This window comes from Balaenoptera acutorostrata, chromosome 1 (assembly GCF_949987535.1).
Source record: "Balaenoptera acutorostrata chromosome 1, mBalAcu1.1, whole genome shotgun sequence".
In the NCBI taxonomy this organism is placed as follows: domain Eukaryota; kingdom Metazoa; phylum Chordata; class Mammalia; order Artiodactyla; family Balaenopteridae; genus Balaenoptera; species Balaenoptera acutorostrata.
Window position 1 is genome coordinate 118,981,120 of NC_080064.1, and position 12,962 is coordinate 118,994,081.

Below are 12,962 nucleotides of genomic sequence, written 5' to 3' on the forward strand. Positions count from 1 at the left end.
TGATTAATGATGTAGAACATCTTTAGATATGCTTATTTGCTATCCGTCTATCTTCCTTGGAGAAGTGTCTGTGCAAACTGCCGGGTGTGTGTGTGTGTGAAAATAACTTAATTATAAGAAAATATACATTGTTTCCACCTGATTTAGAACCAAGGACTTAGGGCCTTAGGATTCCCTGTGGGGAAAGACTCAGAGGAGAGAGGGAGAAAGAATCTCCATGACTGGGAACTTAGAACTGAGTGCATGGGGACAGCTTAAATCGAAAAACGAAATAGGCAGGTTTGGTGGGGGTGGAGAGCAGAGCGACTTGTAACACTGGCTCTGCAACTATGTTCCATTCATTCCTCTGGACTGCAGGGTAAAGATACCCGCCCTTCAGCTTAAAGCGAGATAATGCCAGGCACACAGCTGGGTCTTGATACAGGTTTGCAAATTCTATGGAGGAGACAGCCCCTTGCAGACCCAGCTGAAGAAGAAGGAGCCTGAGCAGAATCTGAATAAGGGACCAGCCTGAGTTTCAGGACACCGCCTGAACCAGAACTTGGTTCTGGGGATCCGGATCGGAACCGATGACTTCATTCGAGTGGCCAAAAGTACTTTACCTTTCTGGTGTCAGAAAAGATAAGAGAAAAACTGGAGGACCGCCGCGGGGGTCAGTGCTCAAACAGTGGAAGAAAAAAAAAAAAAAAAAAAAAAAAAAAAAAAAAGCACGTATTTTGTTTCCGCCCGGTTTCGAACCGGGGACCTTTCGCGTGTGAGGCGAACGTGATAACCACTACACTACGGAAACAGCTGACAGCTGTTCTTTCAAAAACTAGTCTTGAAATGTAGCAGCTCGTCACTGTGTCCCCGCCGTTGAGAAAAGTGCCCGGGCGGGTCAACCACAGCCTAGGCTCGCCCAGAGGCCTGGAAAGTGGCAGGCAAGGCCCGGATGAGCGCCCGGCATCATGGCTACAGCACCAGGTGAGCTCGATGGTGCCTCATCAGGAAACTCCCAGCACAAGTGAAGCTCCAGCCAGTGTCCTTGCTGTTGAAAGCCTGAGCCTGTGGGCCAAAGCTCCAGGCTTCCTCAAATGCTCGTCGTGCAGTTTTCCGGATCCTGCAGGTCCCGGAGGAACGCTTGGCGGGGAGCCGGACCACCCTGGGGTCAGGTCACCCTCTGGCACTTAGCGCGTGTCCCCTGTTCCGAGACTGGAGAAAAATGGTGCAGTAACTACAGGTAGGAAGAGACTTAGGTGACAGACTCGGCCAAGATAAGGAAAAACCAACTCATCGGTGAAACAAATATACACCTTAAGTTTGCCCAGTACTTATTTTAGAAAGCAATTGTAATGGAAAAACTGTTTTCTCCTTCCTACGTCTTTCTTCCCTTTACTACTCACACCAGCACTTCACTTCTGGTCACCAAGTGTGTGGAGGTTTTTGCCCCACACCAAGCAATTCTCTGTCTCTGACACCACCTTCGTGTTCCATAGTTTAACTCAATTCTGACACTATCTACTTGGAGATTAGATTAAAGGCTCAGTCCTACAAGAGTGCCCTCACCCCCTTCATATGCCAGTCTCAAGCCCAAGTTATCACCTGAACTTTTTTTTAAAATTTTATTTTATTTACAGCAGGTTATTATTATCTATTTTATACATATTAGTATATATGTCAATGCCAATCTCCCAATTCATCACACCCCCCCCCACACCCCGCTTGCTGTCCATACATTTGTTCTCTACATCTGTGTCTTTATTTCTGCCTTGCAAACTGGTTCATCTGTTCCATTTTTCTAGATTCCACACATATGCATTAATATACGATATTTGTTTTTCTCTTTCTGACTTACTTCACTCTGTATGACAGTCTGTAGGTCTATCCACGTCTCTACAAATGACCCAATTCCATTCCTTTTTATGGCTGAGTAATATTCCATTCTATATATGTACCACATCTTCTTTATCCATTTATCTGTCAATGGGCATTTAGGTTGCTTCCATGACCTGGCTATTGTAAATAGTGCTGCAATGAACATTGGGGTGCGTGTGTGTTTTTGAATTACGGTTTTCTCTGGGTATATGCCCAGTAGTGGGGTTGCTGGGTCATATGGTAATTCTATTTTTAGTTTTTTAAGGAACTATCATACTGTTCTCCATAGTGGCTGTATCAATTTACATTCCCACCAACAGTGCAAGAGGGTTCCCTTTTCTCCACACCCTCTCCAGCATTTATTATCTGTAGATTTTCTGATGATGCCCATTCTAACCGGTGTGAGGTGATACCTCATTGTAGTTTGATTTGCATTTCTCTAATAATTAGTGAGGTTGAGCAGCTTGTCATGTGCCTCTTGGCCATCTGTATGTCTTCTTTGGACAAATGTCTATTTAGGTCTTCTGCCCATTTTTTGATTGGGTTGTTTGTTTTTTAATATTGAGCTGCATGAGCTATTTATATATTTTGGAGATTAATCCTTTGTCCATTGATTCGTTTGCAAATATTTTCTCCCATTCTGAGAGTTGTCTTTTCATCTTGTTTATAGTTTCCTTTGCTGTGCAAAAGCTTTTAAGTTTCATTAGGTCCCACTTGTTTATTTTTATTTTTTCACTTGTTTATTTTTGTTTTTATTTCCATTACTCTAGGAGGCTGGTCAAAAAAGAGCTTGCTGTGACTTATGTCAAAGAGTGTTCTTCCTATGTTTTCCTCTAAGAGTTTAATAGTGTCAGGTCTTACATTTAGGTCTTTAATCCATTTTGAGTTTATTTTTGTGTATGGTGTTAGGAAGTGTTCTAATTTCATTCTTTTACATGTAGCTGTCCAGTTTTCCCAGCACCACTTATTGAAGAGACTGTCTGTCTTTTCTCCATTGTATATCCTTGCCTCCTTTGTCATAGATTAGTTGACCATAAGTGTGTATCATCTAAAACTGGGAAAAATACCCAAATGTCCATTATTGGGAGACTGGGTAAATAAATTGTGATATATTTATATAATGGAATACTCACAACAAAATAACTATATACTGATATCTTCAACAATATGAATGTATTTAATAATCATCATGTGAGTGAAAGAAACTATACACAAAAGAGAACTTACCCTGTGTTTTCATGTATATGAAATTTCAAGAACTAATTATGATAAATGTCAGAATAGTGGCTCCCTCTGGTGGGGAGTATAGATTGAGAAGGAGTAGGAGAGAACCACCTAGGATGCTGGAAATGTACTATATCTTAACTTGAGTAGTGATTGCATGGGTGTATACATATGTAAAAACTCATCAAGCTGTAAGTTTAATGTTAGTGCACTTTAAATCTCAGTAAAAAGGAAAAATGAACAAAATACAATTCCTTAAAAATTACAAGTGTGGGACTTCCCTAGTGGTCCAGTGGGTAAGACTCCATGCTCCCAATGCAGGGGGCCTGGGTTTGATCCCTGGTCGGGGAACTAGATCCCACATGCATGCCACAACTAAGAGTCCGCATGCCGCAAAGAGTCCGCATGCCACAACTAAGACCCGGCACAGCCAAAATAAAAAAATAAATAAATTAAAAAAAAATTACAAATGCAATTTCTTTTCACTTAGCAATTCTTCTATGAATTTATTCTCCAGATATAGCTGCACATTTTCAAAATGATACGTGTACAGTTTATTCAAGCAGCATTCTTTGTAATAGTAAAAGATTGGAAACAACCTAAATGTCCATTAATAGAGGATTGGTGAAATAAATTATGAACATCTACACAGTGGAATACTATACAGCCACAAAAAAAGAATGAGGAAGATCATTTAAATGAATAAGGCAGGTGTAGAAAAATATATATAGTATACTACCATTTGTATAAAAGGGGGAGTATAGACATTAGGTGAATAGGTGTGTTTAGGCTTTTCCTATTCCTAGTTGGTTCTCATTATCCCTCACTTCTTATCACGGTCCCTGACTCCTTTTGTGTGAAGCCACAAAATCTGCAGTGTGCGCAACCATGACCTTTTAAGCCACTGTCTGGGGAAGTCTGAACAGGTAGCAACCTCTCTGCAAGAGTGGGATGTTTGAAACAATTGTATCAGATAATAGTAAAGGATCTCCTGTAAGCTTTTCTTAACAGGCAGACTTTACTCAACCCATTTAAAAGGCTGGTTAACCTTAGTATGTATATGAATGATTTAAGATTTATCTTTCATCTACAATAGAAATAGAATGATTCATAATAGTTTGTTTTCTCTAAAGCCCTAATACAATGCAACGTTTGTCTTTTTAATTTGTTTGTTTTGATAACATATCTTTCACAGACCCAAAGGGCTGAATAAAATGGGAACTACACCTGTTTGTAGACTATTTTAGTTTGACTGTAACTGAAATGAAATATCTTGTCTGGAACTATATAATCAGTTAATCCAAGATGGCAAATCTACAGGATGGGACATTGAAATACCCTAGAACAAAAGGCAATATGTTACGCAAGTTGGTAATCAATTTTTAAAATGTGCAAGGATGGTTTCTGAGCTGCTGGGATAAGAGTATTTGAACACAAAACCCTCTATTCCTCTACACAGAGATGTGTGGGTTTTTCCCCACTAACCAGTTCTCTGATACCAGCTGGGTGTCCTAAATTCAACTGAATTCTGATACTATCTACCTGTGGTTAGCACAGACTGCACAGGTTAAGGGCTCAGTCCCACAAGACTGCCACCACCATTTCAGATACCTATCACAAGTTCAGGTTGTCACTTGTGCGTCTGATCAACCAGTTATAAATTGGAGGCTCCCATAACTCCCTTCTCAAGTTTGATTATTTGCTAGAATGACTCCCTGAATTCAGGAAAACAGGTTACTTAGTAGATTATCAGTTTATTATAAAAGGATGCAACTCAGAAACAGCCAGATGGAAGAGATGCATAGGGCAAGATATGTGGGGAGGAGCTCAGAGCTTTGATGTCCTATCCAGGTGGACCACCCGCCTAGCACCTCCATGTGTTCACCAGCTTGAAAGCTCTCTGAACCCCCAGTTAAGGGATTTTTATGGAGGCCTCCTCTAATAGGCATGCTTGGTTATTTTTTTTTATTGAAGTATAGTTGATTTACTATAGTTTCTGTTGTGTTAGTTTCTGGTGTATAGCAAAGTAATTCAGTTATACATATATATACATATACTTTTTCATACTCTTTTCCATTAAGATTTATTACAGGATATTGAATATAGTTCCCTGTGCTATACAGTAGGAGCTTGTTGTTTATTTTATATATAGTAGTTTGTATCTGCTAATCCCAAACTCCTAATTTATCCCTCCTCCACCCCCTTTCCCCTTTGGTAGCCAAAAGTTTGTTTTCTGTGTCTGTGAGTCTGTTTCTGTTTCATAAATAAGTTCATTTGTGCCATATTTTAGATTCCACATATAAGTGATATCATATGGTACTTATCTTTCTCTTTCTGACTTACTTCACTTAGTATGATAATCTCTAGGTTCATCCATGTTGCTGCAAATGGCATTATTTCATTCTTTTTAATGGCTGAGAAGTGTTCCATTGTGTATATACACCGCATCTTCTTTATTCATTCATCTGTTGATGGATATTAGGCTGCGTCCATCTATTGGCTATTGTAAATAGTTAGGCATGCTTGATTATTAACTCAATCTCCAGCGCCTCTCCAAAGGATGGAAGTGGGGGAGTAGTTGGGAGGTTGAAATTTCCAAACTTGTAATCATAACGTTCTTTCTGGTGACAAGGCCCCATCCTGAAGCTATCCAGGAGCCCACCAAAAGTTCTCTCAATAGAACATAAGATGCTCCTATCATCCAGGAAATTCCAAGGGATTTAGGAGCTCTGTGACAGGAACCAGGTCAAAGACCAAATATTAGAACAAAAGATGCTCCTAGCACTTTTATCTCTCAGGATATTACAAAGGTTTTAGGAGCTCTGTCCAGGAGCCTGGAATAAAGACATATATATATATATTTCTTATTATAACAAAATATCACAGTACCTATATGGGGGTCTCTCAGACACGTGGCATAACAACACTGGGCATCATTATTTTACAAGTCCTAGCACTAATTATTAAGCCAGACAGACACCAGCCCCTTCTCCCACTTTTGGAGGAAGGGAGGAGAAAGGGCCCACACAGCCATAATTCTCAAGAGAAACAAAGGGCAGTGTCGAACACCCAGCTGCTAGGCTGATCAGCACCTGAGCGGAGGCTGTGAAGGTTGAAGATGTCCTTCAGGTAATTCCAAAATGCCCACCCCCACTGAGAATCACGTATTTATTTATTTATTTATTGCCTCGCAGCTTGCAGGATCTTAGTTCCCAGACCAGGGATGGAATCCAGCCCCAGCAGTGAAAGCGCTGAGTCCTAACCACTGGACCACCAGGGAATTCCCTGATTTATACTTTAAAAAATTAATTTTCACACTGAAACATGCACAATATTTCAGATATCTTCTAAATCTTGAAAGGTTTTATTAGCATAGGCACAGCATTAATAATTATGATACTTTCTCCCACTTTGAAATATTAAAAATAGTTAAAATTAGAGTTCTAGGAAGCCCAGTAATTTTACCTTTTTGGTCTTTCCACTGGTGGCTGTCACCAGGTGCCTCATAGGGAAATTCAGAGCCACTCAGTACACTTATGAGCTTGCAAAATCAGGGATGTCATCCATTTGTATTTCTTGTAAAATAAGAATGTATTTCTGTATAGTAACTAACTGGTTAATTTTACTTGTAAGCCAGGAAATAAAATGAATAAACAAATGTGATGTGGTAACAAAATTAATTAAATATTTGGGAAATCAAATCCTAATCTCCATGACAGATGATAATAATCACTACTATACTAATGAGGAAGGATATGGGGCGTTCCATCAAAGTTGGTTATCTCCTTCAACTGCCTGGGTCTACCCTGGGTCCAGCTAGCTACAGACATTGATTGCTCTGGTCCAGTTAGCTCCCAGGCTACCAGCAGCATCCAGTCCCCTGCAGAAAGGAGAGAGTGAGAGACCAACATAGAAGTGGCACATGGTGGAAATGCCAGAAACATTGTCGGCTCTCCACCCCTCCCCCACCGAAACCCATTTGCTCCCCGCAGAGCTGTGGTAGGTGGTCATAGAATGAGGAGGCTGCACTGCTGTGGTCTGGGAGGAGCAGACGCTAGGTTTGGCCTAGTGGAAGCAACAGGTCAGGAAAATCCAACCACGTGCTCTGGCGAGATGCATGCCCTGTTCAGCTCCTGCCTGAGCAAAGGGGAATGAGGTGATCGCAAAGGACGGACTGGGAAGAAGCCGTGGACTTCTATCCGAAATGCAAAGGAATTAAAAAAGCAATCAATTGGGCATAGGGGCCAGCTGGACGCTTGAATGGGAGGTGCAGCGTGGGCATTCTGGAGTTCTTTGGCTGCTTGATCAAGGCCCAGAACAATGGAAATGTTGATGGCACAGTATCAGAAGCTTAGTAGTAAGAAGGAAACAAAAGAGATAACAAAAGCAAGACAAACTCCAGCTGGGAAGTTTGAGAAAGAAAGTCTTAATAACTTAAATATAAATGTATACCAGGAAACCCATCTTACCTTCTGGTACCAGGATCAAAATTATGGGGCCTAGTGTAAAATGAAAATGTGAGACCCCTGTTCAGAAAACAGCAAGAAAAGTACTGTTCAAGGTAGTGAAATATAACACTTTTTCCTTTTTTTCTGTGGTCTCGCTCTCTTGACTTGTTATGGTGTTTTTTATTTGCTATTTCATGTCATTCTATGTAAAGAAAAATTAAGAATTTAAATAGCATGAATTTTACTTGTCATCTTTATATTGTGCAATGCCAGTTTTAAATGTTGACCAAGTTCTCACTATTGCCCATTTCTTATACTCTGCTTTATCTTGACCTAACTTTAGTCAGGCTTCTCTACTCCCCACAGGCCCTTAAACTTTGGATTGTCCCTGAGATTGAACAAGCACTAAAATGCAGAATATGTCCCTTTCACCAGCTTATCCTGAGAATCAGCTGGCCAAAGGGAGACACATTTCCTGGGAAACTGCTCTGATCATGCCATCTATTCACTCTCCATTGATTCCTCAGCTTCCCCTTAAAAGTTTCTGGTAAGCTCTGCTTACCCCTCCCTCTGAAAGAAACACCTTTTTCTGTTTGATTTTGAGATGCTTGCAGATTTCTGAGATTGGAACATTCTCCCTATCGCAATAGCCTTTTTGAAAAGTCTTTCATTATCTAAGTCTAGATTTGTTTTTATTTGACAATGAAAATATAAAAGCATTTAATTCATATGCTGAATCACTGAAACGACACAATCCATATTTCATAGCTCCTATGTGCACATGAATTTTTGTCCCTACCAGAACAGTGGAAATGCTGCACAGGACTAACTCAGCTGCTTTTATTTTACTTCTTGATACACACATACTACCAACATTTTCTATCTTTGGCTTGCTGATAAGTAAGGACTGAAAGGAAAAGGAACTATGGGTTGTTCTGTCTTTCTCTTTCCTTCTGTCATCGTTTTCAGCATAAGTGGTTGGCTAATTCAGGGAAGTGATATGATAGGATCCCCTGGTCATTTGTTTTTCTTAGAATGTCACTGCCTTTTGGCGTCTGAAGCAAGTTCTGCTTTGAAGGGAAAGTGCAGCCTCTGGGGCAAGCAGGTCAGCTTATTCAGTCATAGAGGCAATGTACTTACCTTATACTACTCATCTTAGGTTTTTGAATTCCCACTTCATAGTGGGTCCATCCGGAATTCTGTGTTCATCAAGCATAGCAAGTGCTATATACAAATGGGTGACAAGGAAGGCAGATAAGAATGTTGCTGGTATCTGCTTATTGAGCAGGCTTCATTGTTCCACCGGGCTCCAGTTACAAAACTCTCGGTCAAAGATAAAATTATTTACAATTTCAGGGACATTTTTCGGGCATCCCTAAAAGTTTCTAATATTTGTTTGAATCATTCCCAAGATCTTTTTCTAGAAGGTGCTGTCTGTCCTTTTTAGTGCCCTTCCCTGGTGGTCTAGTGGTTAGGACTTGGCACTTTTACCACCAAGGCCCAGACTCGATTCCTGGTCAGGGAAGCTAGTTCTGTTTCTGATCACCCACATTCTATTGTTGCCATGGCTGCTGCGGCTTCAGTGCCTGAGTCTTTACCGAGGCTTGCTTGCCTGTACCCCAAGTCATCTGGTCCTGAGGTATATATTTACGAAGGGAACAAGGTGACTGTGAAAAAATGAAAAATTCCTCTGTGCAGATTCGAACTTGCTTACATGTGCCTCACCACACTGGGAATTACTGATTTCTGTGGCTTGTCGTCCCCCACCCTCACCATGCAATATAAGTAATTTCTACATGAAACGAGTGAGTTATTGCAAATGGTTTATAAATCTATTAAGGCTTTATTGGCATAGGCACAGTTTTAGTAATGGATGTAATTTCCACCCCCCGCCCCCAGTTCATTGAAACCCTAAGAGCAGTTACATTCAGAAATGTAGACAGCTCAGGTAATTTTACCAGATCCACTGCTGTTTCTGCTGGTGGCTGCAGCCGGGTATTCCCAGTTGCCCCATTAGGAAGTTGAAACTATCTATTATGCTTCCTTACGTATTTTAGGAATAGAAAACCACACTTCATCCGTTTGATCTTTTGTAAAAATAAGAACACATTTCTACATGATAATTGGTTAGTTAACTTTACCTGTAAGACAGGAACTGTAATAAAAAGATCAAGGATGATATTATTAAAATGGCAAGTTACATGGCAACAGTCCTTCCTTGGCTGTCAAGAGACGTCGTCCTGCAATTCTCAAAGTTGACTTCAGGATAACCTGGAGAAGTTTGAGAGGCATGAAGACTTCGCATGCCGCCCCTTAACCTGAGGATCTCCAAGTTCAGCATTGGTGGGCAAAAATCAGGAGCCATGCGGTCACTTGCGTATCTCAAAGATTGCACGCAAGCAAGCCTTTGCTATAACAGAGGCGGTGGGAGTCTCAACAGCAACAGAATATAGGTGACCAGAAAGAAAAAACAGCTTTCCCTGACTGGAAGTCGAACTTGGGCTGCAGCGGTTAAATCCTAGCCACTAGACTACCAGGGAACAGGGTCAGGGGGCTGCAGGCAGCACCTTGTGGAAAAATATCTTAGGAATGATTCAGATATGTGTTAGAAAACTTTCAGGGATGTCTGAAGAATGTTTTGAAGTGGTGAGTGTGGTGGTGGTGCAGTGATTGCCACCTGGGTCAAAGGGTGGAAGGGAACTTTAGTGGCAGAAAAGTTGGAAGAAAGATTGTGACAAGTCAAGCCAGGCAGGAAGAGGATAATTTTTCCTACAACATTTTTGTCACTGACTCTCTGACCACAGGGGTTTCTCTTTTTTCCTTCTTTCTTTCTTCCTTCTTCCTTCCCTCCCTCCCTTACTACCTTCCTTCCTTCCATTCCTAAAATTTGTGTGCCTCTCTCCCTTCTGTAGTTTCCCTATGTTTGACTGAGGAAAACATGTCCTTTTTTGCCCACCCTTCCCCTAAAAGGACAATATTCCTGGTCTTCTCCAAATTTACCTCTCCCCAGTGCAGAGGGGGAAACATTCAGGGTCAATGGGAAATGCCCACCTGGAGCTGCACCCTTCTTCTTGGCTGTGCTGTTATTTGCAACCTAGGAATGACCTGCACAAATGCCTGAATTCTGATGAGGCTTCTTCGCCCATCAGTATTGCTGAGGTGGGTGAGGCCTCCAGTGCATACAGGCAAGGATCCACAGGTGGCCAAAGGAAGGCTGTTTGCGGGGTTTGAACAGAGCTTGGACATGGGAGGTGAGGTGCCCTTTCAGTGCAGAAAGGAGCTAGAGTTGATAGAGGGTCCTCCCTGTGCCACCATGCTTAGGCACAGAAGTGTGAGGAGTCCCATAATTCTAAATGTAAAACTGGCCTCACAGATCCTTCAGAAGGTATTTTTGTCAAGGTAGGAAGAAAGATCTTATTTTATTTTGCTCTTTATTAACTTAATTTATAAGTTTAAAATATTTAAACATATGGTATGTGGGCCTCCATTTGTACTCATTCCCACAGCTGCAGATATTAGGGCACACTGACTTCTCTGACTTTCCAGGCCCACCCATGTATCAAGCTATCAGCTCCTTGCCCTGACCACTTGGATCTAAGGTCCTTCTTTCCTAAACTGAGTCATCTTTCTCCACTCCCCCCACCAGGAACCTTTTCCCGGGTCCCACCCCTAGTGAATCATAGCACCCTTGGAAATAAGCTCAGAACCTTTCCTACCCACTGTATCCATTAAGCATCAAGTCCTTTCTGTTTCATCCTCTGTGGCTTCCCCTCCAGTGAGGACAATGCCAAGTTCTCTGGGGAGTGTTTTCACCTCAGTAGCTCAAGCAGTTGCCATGTAGTTTGAAGGTACGGGGCTAAGGGTGTGCATGTCCCTCTTAAAATTGTATTCAGTATCATGTTTCCAAATTTTAAAAAAGATTCCTTTAACTTGAGGAACACTCAGATTTCCTACTAGAAGTTAATGAGAGGAGGGAGGAAAGGAGCCTGTAAAGTTTCTCGGATGTTGGACTGGATGGATGGTGTGTTAGTCAGGATCTCCTAGAAACAGAACCATTAGGGGATCTATATCTATCTATGTCTATATCATCTATATTTATATCTATATCTATATCTAGAGAGAGAGAGATTATAAAGAATTAGCTTATGTGATTATGGATCTGCAGTGTGAGTTGACAAGCTAGACACCCAGGAGAGCTGGTTCAAGGCCAGCAGGCCCCAGACCAAGGAAGAGTTGATGTTCCAGTCCAAGTCTGAAGGCGGGAAAACCCCAATTCCCAGTTTGAAGGCAGTTAGGCAGGATGAGTTCTTTCTTACAAGGGGGAGGACAGTCTTTTTGTTCTATTTGGTCATCCAACAGATTGGATGAGGCCCACCCACATTAGGGAGAGCAATCTGCTTTACTCAGTCTTCTGAGTGAAACGTTAATCCCATGAAAAAACATCCTCACAGAAACACTTGAAATAACATTTGACCAAATATCTGGGCAACCCATGGCTCAGTCAAGTTGACACATAAAACTAACCATCACAGATGGTGACACCGTTATACTAAGCACACAGAGAGAGACTTGCTTTGGTTGGGCTTTAGGTTAGGATAACTGCTTTTTCAGAGAATTTTTGCTTCTGCCCTATCTGGATGTAGTGCAAAGATGCTTTCATCTGGTTGTATAAGAGGGATGAATTAAGAAAGAAAAAGTCCCTCTGGCAGAGAAACAGCAGGGCTGGGCAATAGTAGGCTAAAATACACTTCCCTAGGAGCGCTTGAACCAACAATATATTGATTTACAGTTAAACCTGCTAACCATCGGACATCAGGGACCACATTGAATTTTTTTTAAGTGAAATTCACATAACATAAAATTAACCATTTTAAAGTGAACAATTCAGTGGCATTTAATACATTCTCAAGGTTACACAACCACCACATCTATCTAGTCCAAAACATTTTCATCATCCAAAATAAAACTCCATATCCATTAAGCAATTATTCCCTAATACTCTCTCCTCCCAGAAACCAACGTTACCTCAAAAAATTTAAAGTTACAAACGTCCAGGAGTGGGATTAGAACCAATGACCTTTACACCTAACAACCTAACACACTAACCACTTGCACCACAGAAGCCAAGGCAACATATTCATCCTTGCAGATTATATTCACAGATCTTTAATCAAACACCACGTTCCTCCACTAAGATTTCCACTTCTTCACTTTCACATTGCAAGTAGGTCTGACTTGTGTGATTCTAAAAACTAAAACAAGAAATCATCCCTGCATGTGACACTAGGATCCTTACTTCCTTTCTTCCCAATTCCAGGAGGAAGCGACTGCCTCTTTCTCCCGAAGTTGAGACAGAGAAACCAGTAAAACTGAATTCACTACTTGAGGGAAGTGAGAATGGCTTGAGGGAATGGAGAATGAAGCAGGGGTGGGTTT

General features: G+C 41.3%; 1 non-coding gene across 1 annotated transcript; it reads right to left on the bottom strand.

Annotated features, from left to right (window-relative positions):
* Positions 1-717: 717 nt before the first annotated feature.
* TRNAV-CAC (transfer RNA valine (anticodon CAC)) lies at positions 718-790 on the bottom strand. The gene has a single exon. It is a non-coding gene; the product is annotated as a tRNA-Val (tRNA).
* Positions 791-12,962: the final 12,172 nt, after the last annotated feature.